Consider the following 12,760-nt stretch of genomic DNA (forward strand, 5'->3'; position numbering starts at 1 on the left):
GCGTCGAGAGAAAAGCAGCAGAGTCGGTCGAGAGTGAGCATAAGGGTCATGCGTTGTAAGATTGCGGTGTTTTATGTTGTACCTGTGTTGTAATGTCAAGCGGAGTTGAATGCCTGTAGTGTGATTGAAGGAAGGTTGTGAGCGCGCGCAACCGGATGAAATCTTAAGCTCCAGAGAAGGACTTAAGTGGTTCGGGTGTATCGAACACCCAGAGTAATTTGTCTACCATTGAAAGGGGGTCATGAGGTACCATTGATCGCCCGACAGACCGATGATAGGGGGAGCGTAAGAGTGAGTGTATGAGTAACGGACGCTGGTCGTACGTTTACTGAGTGTAAGTAACCTATCAGTTGAGGTGAGCGTCTGACCGTCAGAGGAAAGACGTTTCGCCAGTTGAGGTAGCAATTACAGTTAGACTGTGGCCGTACAGTCAGAGAAAAGTGATCGCTTGGACGGAAGTAGTCATTTTTTGGTGTATGAATGAGACGCATGCAAGACCGCGAGACGAACTGAGAAAGGAGGGGAACTGCTGCAGAGGGGACAAGTGACGTCAGCGTAGAGCCGCGCTGAGATTGGTTGGTTGGTGTAGAACCGTGCTGGGATAGGCTGATTAGCGAGAACCGCACAGGGATTGGTAGTTGTCATCGGGACGTAAACAAGGAAGAGAATAAGGAAAATCGTAGATTATCGAAAATGAAGTGTTTTAAGCGTTTAAGAGCAATCTTTAGGAGAGATAGAAGAAACTTATATGCTGGAGAAGAAGCTCCACCAGAAGGCACACCAGCTTATCATATGGCAGTAAAAGTAGGCTTACACTCGATACTATGGATCTCTGAGTGGAATAAGCTAACTGAAGGGAATAAGGAACTGACGTTTCCGAGATACAGAACGTTTAAGCTAGAAGTGTTGAACCAACTGAAAGCGGTAATGCTTGCAACAAAACCTCTACCGAGGCCAACACAGTTCGAAGCCCTTAGTGCATGGTTTAGAGCAGCACATGAAAAGAGCGTGAGTAGACGGCAAGAAAGAGTGAGACGTTCGGTAAAAGCAATGCAGGATGCAAAATGGGACGATGAAGCTAAAAAGTGGAGGGTGCAAAAGATAGAAGCAGACAAACTGTTCACAATGATAGAAGCCACGGGAGAAAAGAAACCTCTAGAAGAAGATGAGGATAGCGAGACAGAAGAGGATCTGATAGAGAGGCTATTAATGGATAGACCACCTCCGTATAACACAGAAACCGAAAGTCCTGTACTACAGCAAGGGGACGGAGCTAGATGGGGGGAATATAAACCGCTCCCAGTAACCGAGTGGGATTCCAACAAAGGTGAGGAAGTACCTCAATCTAGTTCCGAACAGAGAGTAGTGGAAAGATTCGTGGTCCAGAAGGTGCCAGAAACGCAGTATGCAAGGTCGTATCAAATGCCAGATGCTCTACAAGTACCTGTTACCATAGGCCCTATTGTGTCAATCTACAACCCAGAGGGGGTCCAGCAGGAGGAACAGGCACGATGGGACAGGGAAAGGGCAGAGATGGAGAATAGGAACAACACGATAAATCCCCAGAGGCAGATACTAGCACCAATGAGTCGGAGTACCCCATTAGATTCCGCGACGGGTCCCAGGATAGAACAAGGGTGTCAAAGAGGGCCAATGGATTTAAGGGGACCTAAACCGAAATCCTATAAGGAATTAAGGGAATACCTGAGAGAATGGGATACTGCCGAAGAGACTCGGAATAAAAGTTTAGAAACAGGAGCGGAATGGAGAGACCAGGATAACAGGATCCTCTCTCATTGTGGAGCTGGCGAAAGCAGCCCGGAGTGGGAGAGAGGGAGTCAAGAAAGCGGAGGAGATATTTGCCCTACTATCGGCGGCAATAGGCAAATGTGCGACGATAGGAGTACAGGGTGTGGCGAAGTGCCTCGCGTCACCTTTAGTGAGGGAGAACGAAGGACGCAGGAGTACCGAAATACTTTCAGATGCACTCACCATACCCCAGATGAGAATGTGCGACATTGGAATCACGGGAACATGGAGAGTCGCGAAGGGTCTCCCCATGCATCCGGTGATCATGGGCGAAGTCATGAGAATATAGGGAGTCGCGAAACGTCTCGCCATACTTCTGGTGATCAGGAACGAGATCGCGGGAGCATGGAGGGCCATGAAGGACCTTATCGTTTGTTAAGCGACACCAGGCAGCAAGCGAGTTACAGTGGTTTAGAACAGAACGGTGGATCCTATCTCGTATCTGGAGAAACCGAGCCGAAAAGACGGAATGTAGGGATGGGGGATGGAGCATTGTTCCACCACACCCCACGGGAAGATGGAAAGGCTTGGGATCTAGAGAGGTGGGAACAAAGAGATGGAAGGAAAACTCCACATAACTCACCTGTGTTTAGGCGTAGGGCGCATAGTGGAGGTGAGAGGGGTGTGAGCGATCAACCTAGGACTGACATACTGAGAGCTGAAATAAAAGCAAGACGGATTGATGTAATGAGTTTAAAATCAGACTTAGATGAAATAATTGACGGCACAGTGGCAATAGAGAGGTTAGAGCTGTACGCACCAGATGAGATACTGTTTTTATCTAAAGATGTTACTCGAAAAGCGAGAGCAGCTCATGAGAAGTTATCTGAATTAGCAGAAAAGTATGTGATAGACATATCGCGAACTAAAGCTTTGCAGGCCAACCATAGGCTGAATTGCACGGATCGAGATCTAGATGAGCGTAGAACGATTGGGCTGAGAGTACACATAAGGGAACTAATCATGTGTATTAGAATATGGAGAGATCTGGATAGATGGGAGGAAAAATGGTCCAAGAGGGGATCTGTCAGAAGGAGTGCACTTGTGAAGTCCCAGGATACAGACCTAATGCGAATGGAAGCTTTCCCTTTGCGAGAAATCGCGAATGGAAACTACGTTCATGTACCCTGGAGTAGGGGGGATTTAGCGGCATTCACTAACTCCTTCCCAAAGCTTAGAGAGAACCCCGTGGAGTGGTACAAGCAGGTAGAGAGATTCGTGAAGATCTCTAAGGTGCTGTGGATCGATTTGAACACTTTGTTCGACATCGTAGTACCCGGAGATTTGTGGACGGCATGCAAGCTTCATGTTGAATGGCCCGCTTGTGAGCCTCCGAGAGATACCCGGACAAATGGTCCATCAGATAGAGTCATGGAAAAATACGAGAGAGTAATAACATGGCTAAAAGAGAAAGTGCCGGTGCAAGACATAGACTGGGTTAAGATAGATCGAACAACTCAGGAGCCTAAAGAGACAGTTCACGAGTTCTATGAGAGATTACTAAAAGCATTCAAACAGTACAGTGGATTAGACGTAATGGATCCTAAAGACATAGGACAGTTTGTGTCGAAGTTTGTTCTAGGATTGAGACCAGACATAAGCCTAATGATTCAACAGCATTTGATCTGTTGGCAGAACAAACCTTTAGATGAGATTCTGAGGTATGCAAGGTACTGTAGCGATGAGATAGATTCAAAGGCCAAGAAACTCAAGGAAAAGCTAATGTTGGTACAGATGCAAGCAGCTGGAAAGGGTGGACAGCGGCAACAGGGAACAGGAACGCAAGCAAAGAAACAGAATAATCAGAGCAGAGATGAGGAGGAAAGACCGAGACCGAGAATGGATATTGCGACACTGAAAAAGACAACGAGGTGCCATCAGTGTAACGAGGTGGGACATTGGAGACGCGAGTGTCCTTACAATGTTGAGACAGGGGAATTAGAACAAGAGGAGGAAGAGGTACAGAACAACCTGGTTAAGGGAGCAACAGTCCCGAAGGGAAAGTTTATCAAAGGGGGGACTCAGACTCCTCGAGCCCCGTTTCCTCAACCGCCTCGCATTACAAATGGAGGGAAAACGTATAGACAAATGCCATTGTTCGTAGGAGGAGAAGAATGCTACTACGTTGATCCTCTTACAGGGCAACGAGTGAATAGGGAGGAAGACTGTACTCTAGGAGCAGCCCTGGAGGTAGATCAGAGAGGACCATACGTAGAGGCTGAAGTGGCTGGATGTCCTACAACCTTTTTGGTGGATACGGGGGCCACTCGATCCACGTTGAGATCAGCGGTAGTCCCAGGTCTGCCAATATCGGGAGAAACGATTCAGGTGGTAGGAGTCGCAAACAAGAGGATGACGAATCCTCTGACCGAACCAGTGTCAGTGAAGATAGGGAATTACAGTGACGAACATCAGTTTGTGATCTGTGATTCTAGCCCTGTGTGTTTGCTAGGAAGAGATCTGTTGTGTAAACTGAATTGCACAATACATTGCACACCCGAAGGAGTAGAAGTGCAGACCAATGATGAGGATGCCGATTTTAAAGTTGTAAACTCGCAGGAATGCGTGGAACTATATCCTACCTTAACAGTGGAGGAGCTTCCACAGGATTTGAGGGAGAAAGTGTCAGCTGAGGTGTGGGATTTTACCGGTGAAGAAATAGGATTGATCAAAGGAGTAGAACCGGTAAAGATCTTGGTAAGACTCAATGCTGAGTATCCAAGAACACCACAATACAAGTTGACACCGGAGACGATTGCAGGAATAAAGCCTGTGATCGAATCCATGATTAAACAGGGAATACTGAAGGAGATCGTGGGTAGTCCATGTAACTCCCCGATTATGGGTTTGCAGAAGCCTAGTGGAAAATACAGAATAGTGCAGGATCTTCGAAAGATTAATAATATTGTTGTCTCATGTTGTCCAGTGGTACCGAATCCATCAGTGATATTGTTTCAGATACCGTTCCAAGCTGAATGGTTCACCGTGATAGATTTGTGCCAGGCTTTCTTTTCGATTCCTTTAGATGAAGAGAGCCAGTATCTTTTCGCTTTTAAGCTGGAAGATCGCGTTTTAACATGGTGTCGTATCCCTCAAGGGTATACAGAAAGCCCATCGATTTTTAACCAGCTACTGAAGAAAAATCTTGAAGGTCTAGTACTGCCCAAGAATTCGGTTCTGGTCCAGTACATAGACGACCTCCTAGTTGCGTCAGAAACTGAGGAAGCTTGCAGAGTAGACACCATCACCTTGTTAAATCACTTGGCCGAGAACGGACACAAGGTGTCTCCAAGTAAATTGCAATATTGTAAGACTGAAGTGCAATACTTGGGCCATAGGATTGAAAAGGGAAAGCGGAAGGTGTCTCCAGACAGAATAGAGGCGATTATGAAGATGAACGCGCCTAAAACACAAAGAGAAGTCAGGATGTTTCTAGGCATGGTCGGTTATTGTCGACAGTGGATAGCCAACTTCTCACTGAAGGCAAAGCCGTTATTACAACTGACGCACAAAGGAGTGAGTGATCCGGTACCATGGGACAAAGATTGTTTGATGGCGTTTTTGCAGCTGAGGGAGGACTTATGTCGCGCCCCGGCTTTAGGAATGCCTGATTACACAAAACCATTTTTGCTTTACTGCTGCGAAAGAGAGGGTTGCGCTTTAGCAGTTTTGGCCCAGATACATGGAGATGCGCGTAGGCGAGTTGCATATTTCTCGGCTACATTAGATCCAGTAGCCGCAGCGTTGCCCGGATGTCTTAAATCCGTATCTGCAACGGGTGTCAGCATTGAACGTTCTGAAAGCGTGGTAATGGGACATCAGTTAGTGGTGTACGTGCCGCATTCTGTGGAATTATTAATGACCAGGACTAAGACTCAGCATCTGACGAATAGCAGGCTCACACGCTACGAGCAAGTCATACTGGCTGCCGAGAATGTGACCCTAAAAAGATGCTCCGTCTTGAATCCTGCAACTTTGATGCCACTTCCAAATGAGATTGATGATGAAATTTGTACAGATCATGACTGCCTTGATGTGACTGAACTATGCACCAAACCGAGACCTGATATCGTAGATGAGCCATTGACTGATCCCGATGAAATATTCTTTGTTGATGGTTCATGCGTAAGAGACGATATCGGTCAGCTGAGAGCAGCTTATGCAGTTTGCACAATTACCAGAGTTATAGAAGCCGCTTGCCTGGAAGGAGTACACTCCGCTCAGGTAGCTGAAATTGTTGCTTTGACGCGTGCTTGTTTAGCAGGTGACAAACTTCGAGTCACCATATACACCGATAGCCAGTATGGTTTCGGGGTAGTTCATGATTACGGGCAGTTATGGTCTCAAAGAGGTTACATGACCTCCTCGGGTTCTCCCATTAGGAATGGAGAATTCGTGAGACTCTTGTTAGAGGCATTGCAGGGTCCGACAGCCATAGCGGTTGTCAAATGCGCTGCGCACACGAAGAATGTAGACTTTGTGTCGCAGGGCAATCGCTATGCTGATGAGGTAGCGCGTTACTGCGCAGAACAGGGATATTCTCACACTGATGTAAAAGTGGGGGGAATCCAAGAAAGAACTGAATTGATAATGTTGTTAGATACTGTAGATACGTGGGATGAGCTAAAGAGTGTTCAGGAAAATGCACCAGATGATGAGAAAAAGAGCTGGGAAACAGCTGGTTGTACTAGAAGTGAAATGAACTTTTGGATCTCTGCAGATGGGAGAGCAGTTTTACCAAATGAACTTGTTAGTCCAATGGCAAGGAAATTGCATGGATCAGCACACATAGGTAGAGATGCTATGGTGAGAGTATTCAGACAAACGTGGTTTAACCCAAAATTCAGAGTAGCGGAAGAAGCAGTGTGTCAGCGATGTGCGATCTGTCAGCAACTAAACGTAGGAAAGAGAACACCAGTCACATTGAGTCACATTGGGAGGTCTGGGGGGCCTTTCAATAGAATGCAGCTTGACTTCATAGAAATGCCTAAATGCAATAGACTCAGATACGTTTTAGTGATTGTCTGCATATTTTCTAGATGGGTTGAAGCTTACCCTACACGTAGGTGCGATACACTTACAGTAGCGAAATTGTTACTTAGAGAGTTAATACCGAGGTTTGGGGTGCCATCCTCTTTGGAATCGGACAGAGGAACTCATTTTAACAGCGAAATAGTGAAGATGTTGTGCTCAGCTTTGGGTATCGATCAGAAGTTACATTGCAGCTATCGACCAGAAGCTTCAGGGATTGTAGAGCAAATCAACAGTACAATCAAGTCCAGACTTGCCAAAGTTTGTTCATCAACGTCCCTGAGTTGGCCAGACGCACTTCCAGTGGTTCTTATGAGCATACGTAGCACACCAGATAGAAAAACAGGTCTCTCTCCACATGAAGTGCTAATGGGGAGAGCTATGAGATTGCCATCGGTTCCGACTGCAGCGCTAGTGAACATCACAGACGATTTGATCTTGGACTACTGCAAGGGACTATCTGATGCCATTAATTTTGTGTCCCTCCAGGTCCAGGCTGCAGAGGTTCCATCAGCACAAGATTTGTGCCATGACCTGAGTCCAGGGGACTGGGTTTTGGTGAAAAAACACGTCAGGAAGAACTGCTTAGACGTGCGCTGGAGAGGACCGTTTCAAGTCATACTTGTGACGAACACTGCAGTAAAGTGTGGAGGCCTGCCAAACTGGATACATGCCTCACACACCCGAAGAGTGCCAACACCTCTAGAAGAAACAGCTCCTCTCTCGGATGAAAATCCAGCGGAAAGCGGAGAAGCCACAGAGGGGGAAAGCCAAGCTGTGGAGGTGATCGAAGAGGCTGAGACTGTGACGGAACAGGTTGACGAAGGTCAGGACACTAGTGGGACCGAAGTCGCCTCAGGAGAAGAAAGTAATTGGGAGTTCGAATCGGATACTGAACAAGCAGAGAGTGACCAAGAGACGAGTCCAAGAACAAGGAGCAGGAGGACAAGGAGTGACGAAGCTAGTTGGCCGGAGAGAAGGAGAAGGCCAAGCTTAAAGGCACAACAAGAAAGAACTCTTGTCCCGATCGCTGAAGAATCGGATCAGGAAGAAGAAACTACAGACTCAGGCACTGAGAGTCCAAGAAGATCGAGTAGGGTACGTGTGCCCTGCAGAAGGTACGCCACCCCAGAGTGGACTTATCTAGCAGATGTCTTGGGGACAGAAATCTGGGAGAGTGAAGGAAGTGAAGGTAATCGATCACGATCCATTTGTAGCAGTGGAGATATGGATGTTGACTCCTGGACTCGAGACTGAGGGGTTACTGACTTTCACACTTCCCATACCCCCATACTTGAGTCGGATCAAAGATCTAGTGCTAAATCGATTACAGTTTCCAACATTTGGTCATCAAATTCCAGAAGAAGAAGAAAAAGTTGTTCGTTTTGAATTATTGGAACTTGTTGTGAAAGCTGCAGGTACGAGAATAATAGTTGATGCATAAAGACTTTGTATATAAGCTATAAAGAAGAAGATAACCTAGCGCCGAGTGGAAAGAAGAATAAAATTAGGGATTACATTTAGAGGACGGAGAAGGGTTAGGGTTGTCGGTTGTTGAAGAGAAATAGACATTGTTGTGAAAAAGAGACTTTTGTTGATAAATAGCACTTTACGAACTGAGAAGGCAAATAAAGCAAACTAAGACTGATAAAGAAAGACTTTTCGCAAAAGAACGAGCTACGCTGTTTGATAACATGGAGAACGGCAACCCAAACCGAAAAGCCAAATGCATAGTAGGTACACTAATAGCATTAGTGATTTTTCTCATAATTACAGTAGTGACAATATCATACATAGTAGGACATGAAAGTGATAAAGAAACAGCAGATGTAAAGCCTGTAACGACTTTGGAACCTGCTCTTGTGGGGAAGAAGGAGGAGAGCAATGTTATACGTGAAAAAGCGTTACTGGCAGATGAAGCTCGTAGATTACACGTAGACGAGTCACAGGGAAATTTTAGGTCAAATGCATATGCCAAGCTATTGTACGAATATATCGATGCCATGGAGGCCAAAGATTGCTACGTTTGTATGCAATTGCCGGCTTCTGTAGACGAAGGCATTAGATATCATCATCTCCCACTGACTTATGGGATAACATGTAGTTTACTGCTGAGTATATTTTATGGTAGAGAAGGATTTGAATACTACTTTTCAAATTATGATTCGGTACTGCCTGAAGTTCCGAATTATAAACAAATGAATAAGTGGGACTATTATAAAAAGGAGGATAGACTAGCTAAATTCTTTCTTCCTTGGGATACATTAGATACATCATATGCACGCAGAAATAATCTGACTTGCAAAGTGTCAGAGGTTGAGAAAAAGTTCATAGGACAAGTAGATGACCGATACAGAAGGCAGAAGATTCTAAAAATGTCAGGACAATGGAAAACTGATTGGACCGAAGAAGAGAAGGCACATAAGAAGAAAGGTAGCAATGGTCCAATAGCTTTGGATAGAACGCAGAAAGGAAAGTTATGTTTAACACGAAGCAAGACATATTATGAGAGTGTATTTGTAGGTGAAGTAAATTGCGAACATGCTTTTAGACTAGAGTACTATACGAAAGATTTCATGAAAGGGATGCAAGCTATTCCTAATGTGTATTTTGTATGTGGAAGAAATGCCTATGTAAAACTGCCTGACAATTGGTATGGTTCGTGTTACTTGGCAATTGTCTTCCCCAAAATATATCATGCAAAGGATTTAGCGATCATAGAAGGAAAGGCTTCGACGAGAGCGAAAAGAGAAGTAGGAGATGCAGAAGTAGTAGGAGACGTATTTGGAGCGATATTTCCTTTGTTAGGTTTAATACTTAACGATGTTAAGATTAGGAGACTAGCTACAGTTGTAGATAGATTGTCTGCAAGTACTGCAAGGTCATTAATGCTAGTAGAAGGCGAGATGCAATCGATTAGAGCAATGGTTCTTCAGAATCGCCTTGCTCTAGATGTTCTATTAGCAAAAGAAGGCGGAGTTTGCAAGGCTTTGAAGGTTCAGGAATGTTGTACTTATATTCCTGATAATTCAAAACCACTTGAGAAGGTCATAAGAAACATTACAGAGATACATCAAGAAATCGAAGATTTGACAAAAATAAATGTTTGGGAAAAAATAGGCCATGGAGTAGGAAAGGTTGGGAGTTGGTTTGCCAACCTTGGTAAAAGCATAGTATGGTATATATTAAAACCTGTATTAATAGTATTAATTTGTATAATCACATTATTAGGATTAGTGAAACTATATAAATGGTATAGGTCGAACTAGTTACAAAGGTCTATGAGAGAACAAGAAAGGAGATTAGCTGCTTTACAAGATCAACAGTATAAAAGTTTGAGAGCACTCGAAACGATAAAAAGAGGGAATGTTGTAACTAGTTCTGTGTAAAGGTGCTATTCAAATTGCATTTAGTGATGACTCCTAAAAGTCATCAAAGGGGGGAACTGAGAGAGCGCAATTTGAATAAAACGTATATCCGAGCCATATTTAGAAGCATATAGCATAAACGTAGGAATGAAATGTATATCGTAACTTGAAGTTGACGATTATAGCATAAAGTTAACAGATGTAACCAAAGTAATATAGGAAATGTAACTGTATTTACTCTTGAACATGCATTAGATTTAGAAGTCCCGTATACATAGTGGGCTAATGTAGAAATGTATAGAAATGCTTACGAAATGTAGAATGTGCAAAGTAGAATTCATGTACGTGTGTAACTTTAAATGGAGAAACGGCGAGAAATATAACATGGAGAAATGTGCAGAGAGCATATATACATAACGATGTAACGAACGAGAATAATTTTGTATTCTATGTAAAATGTATTCACTTATAAGTAAAGGATTTGCTAAATGCGATTATATATAAATGTGTGTTAAAGGTTATACTGTGTAGAAGAAGTTTGTAGTAATGTTAGAAGAGTTTTAGGTCATTTGTGATTTTAACCTGACTGACCAAGGGTTCGCAGGAGTGTAGTCCGCTGTATGTAATTTAGTGGGCTCACAGGAGTCGTGAATAGCCTTGATGTGAACGTGCGAGCCAAGGAGTCTAGTTCTTGTTAGATTTAAGGTGACAATGCCGGACGAAGTTTATTGCCTAAACGTGAGAAGAGACGCTTGGAATTTGAGTCTTGTTTTGAAATGACCATTCACAGGACCAAGAAAGGTTATACATATAGTCGTAAAGATTAAAGTTCTGCTGAGGTTATAGACTTTTGCTCCGAAAGTGTCAAATGAAGTCACTAACAAGAAGACGAAGATGGCGTCTAAGAAGAAGGGTCAACTTAACGGACGACGCGAAGAGACGAAGCCATGGAAAGAGCCAGAAAATGACCTCATGGGGAAAGTCCGTGGTGGGCGTCGAAGGGGCGTTCCACCCACACTGTGATTGTGTATTTTAGGGACAGCACCCCGGGGAGAAGATAGCGAGAGCGAAGGCGAATAGCGAGAACAGCGAGAGGCAAGTTAGGAAAAGGCGCAGACGACTTGAGCAGATGCGCTGAGAGAGATCAGAGCGCAAGAGAGCAGTAGGCCGAGGACCCTTAGAGAGCGGATGGGTAGGCAGAGAGGGTACTGCTTCTTAAACTTAAGTTACCTTTAGAGGCTAAGAGAGTTTGAACTTCTTTGGAAGTCAAACTGCTGACACCTTTTTTAGGTAAGGAACTTGTGAAGTAGGAATGTTACTTAGTATAGAGTAGGGACAGATTTAACTTGTTTATTTTTCTCTTTCTGTAGATGACGCAACAGAACCACATCATATCTATGTTTTTTAATTTGTTGATTCTGAAACTGACTTTAATTGTATTCGTTTGTAGACTGAGGTTCTTTAGGGAATATATGTTCCTTCTAGTTCCTGTATACTTATTGAATTTTATCCTGAGAGGATTGTATTTGCAACTTTTCTTAATTTTATATTAAAACTTTTAAACTTTATCAGTTGTAAGTGGTTCTTCAGAGTTGCGTCAGTTTATGGGGTTTATCTAACCTATGCGGGGTTTGTCTTTTACTCAATGACAGAAAATAACCGATCCAAATTTGACGAATGAGATAAGTTATCAAATTGATCATAAAAAGGCTTTTGGAGACTAGTCACTACAGGAACATGCACATTTTAATTTCACACATGTTCTACTTATAAATGTCGGGTTCCCTACCTTCTTGGCATCAAGGTTTATGTAAGAGTTAACTATTAATATTTAAAAGCAGGGTTTCCTACTTACCAAACCGAGTTATTTTGATAGGTGTGACTGCAGAATTTTAGGCTGCTGTAGTCATGTTGCACATTGTAGACCTGAGCCATGTTTTACTGCCCACTCTGTGGATGGCACAAGTGGTACTACAATTCACAGGTGGCAATTACTTCCAGTCCCTGGGTTCCTTTTCTTCAACATCTACAAGGGACTTATCTAAGAAAGTTAATAACGTCAATCAAGGGTAAACCAATATAACCATTTTTAAAGGCGAGCACAGTGGATTTTACTACTGTGTAGCACAGAGCTCTAACTCCAGAAACAGAGGGGTCCAGAAAAAGATAAAAGAAATCTGGAGTGACCGTGCAGAAAAGGTGGATTTACTATATCAATCATTCAAAATCAGTCACTGGGTGTGCTTAATAATCTGTGCCTGTCTTCCCAGCAACTATTTCCCCAGTATATTTCTATTGCTTTATGCTGACTTCCAACTCACCAACTATTTACTTCTGGCTGTATCAGCACACCACCAATGCCGCACAGACCATCACAACCACACACAGAGCACCACTGCCGCAGATAAGCTTTCGCCATGCACTTTAGTTCCAACAAGCAACTCAAATATCTAAATTACTCATACACAATGAACGCCCTATTCCAATTCTTGAGTGCCCTAACCTCTCAATACCAGAATACACCTATTAGCATCTTTATGATATATTGCCAG

Source organism: Lissotriton vulgaris, chromosome 9 (assembly GCF_964263255.1).
Source record: "Lissotriton vulgaris chromosome 9, aLisVul1.2, whole genome shotgun sequence".
Classification (NCBI taxonomy): domain Eukaryota; kingdom Metazoa; phylum Chordata; class Amphibia; order Caudata; family Salamandridae; genus Lissotriton; species Lissotriton vulgaris.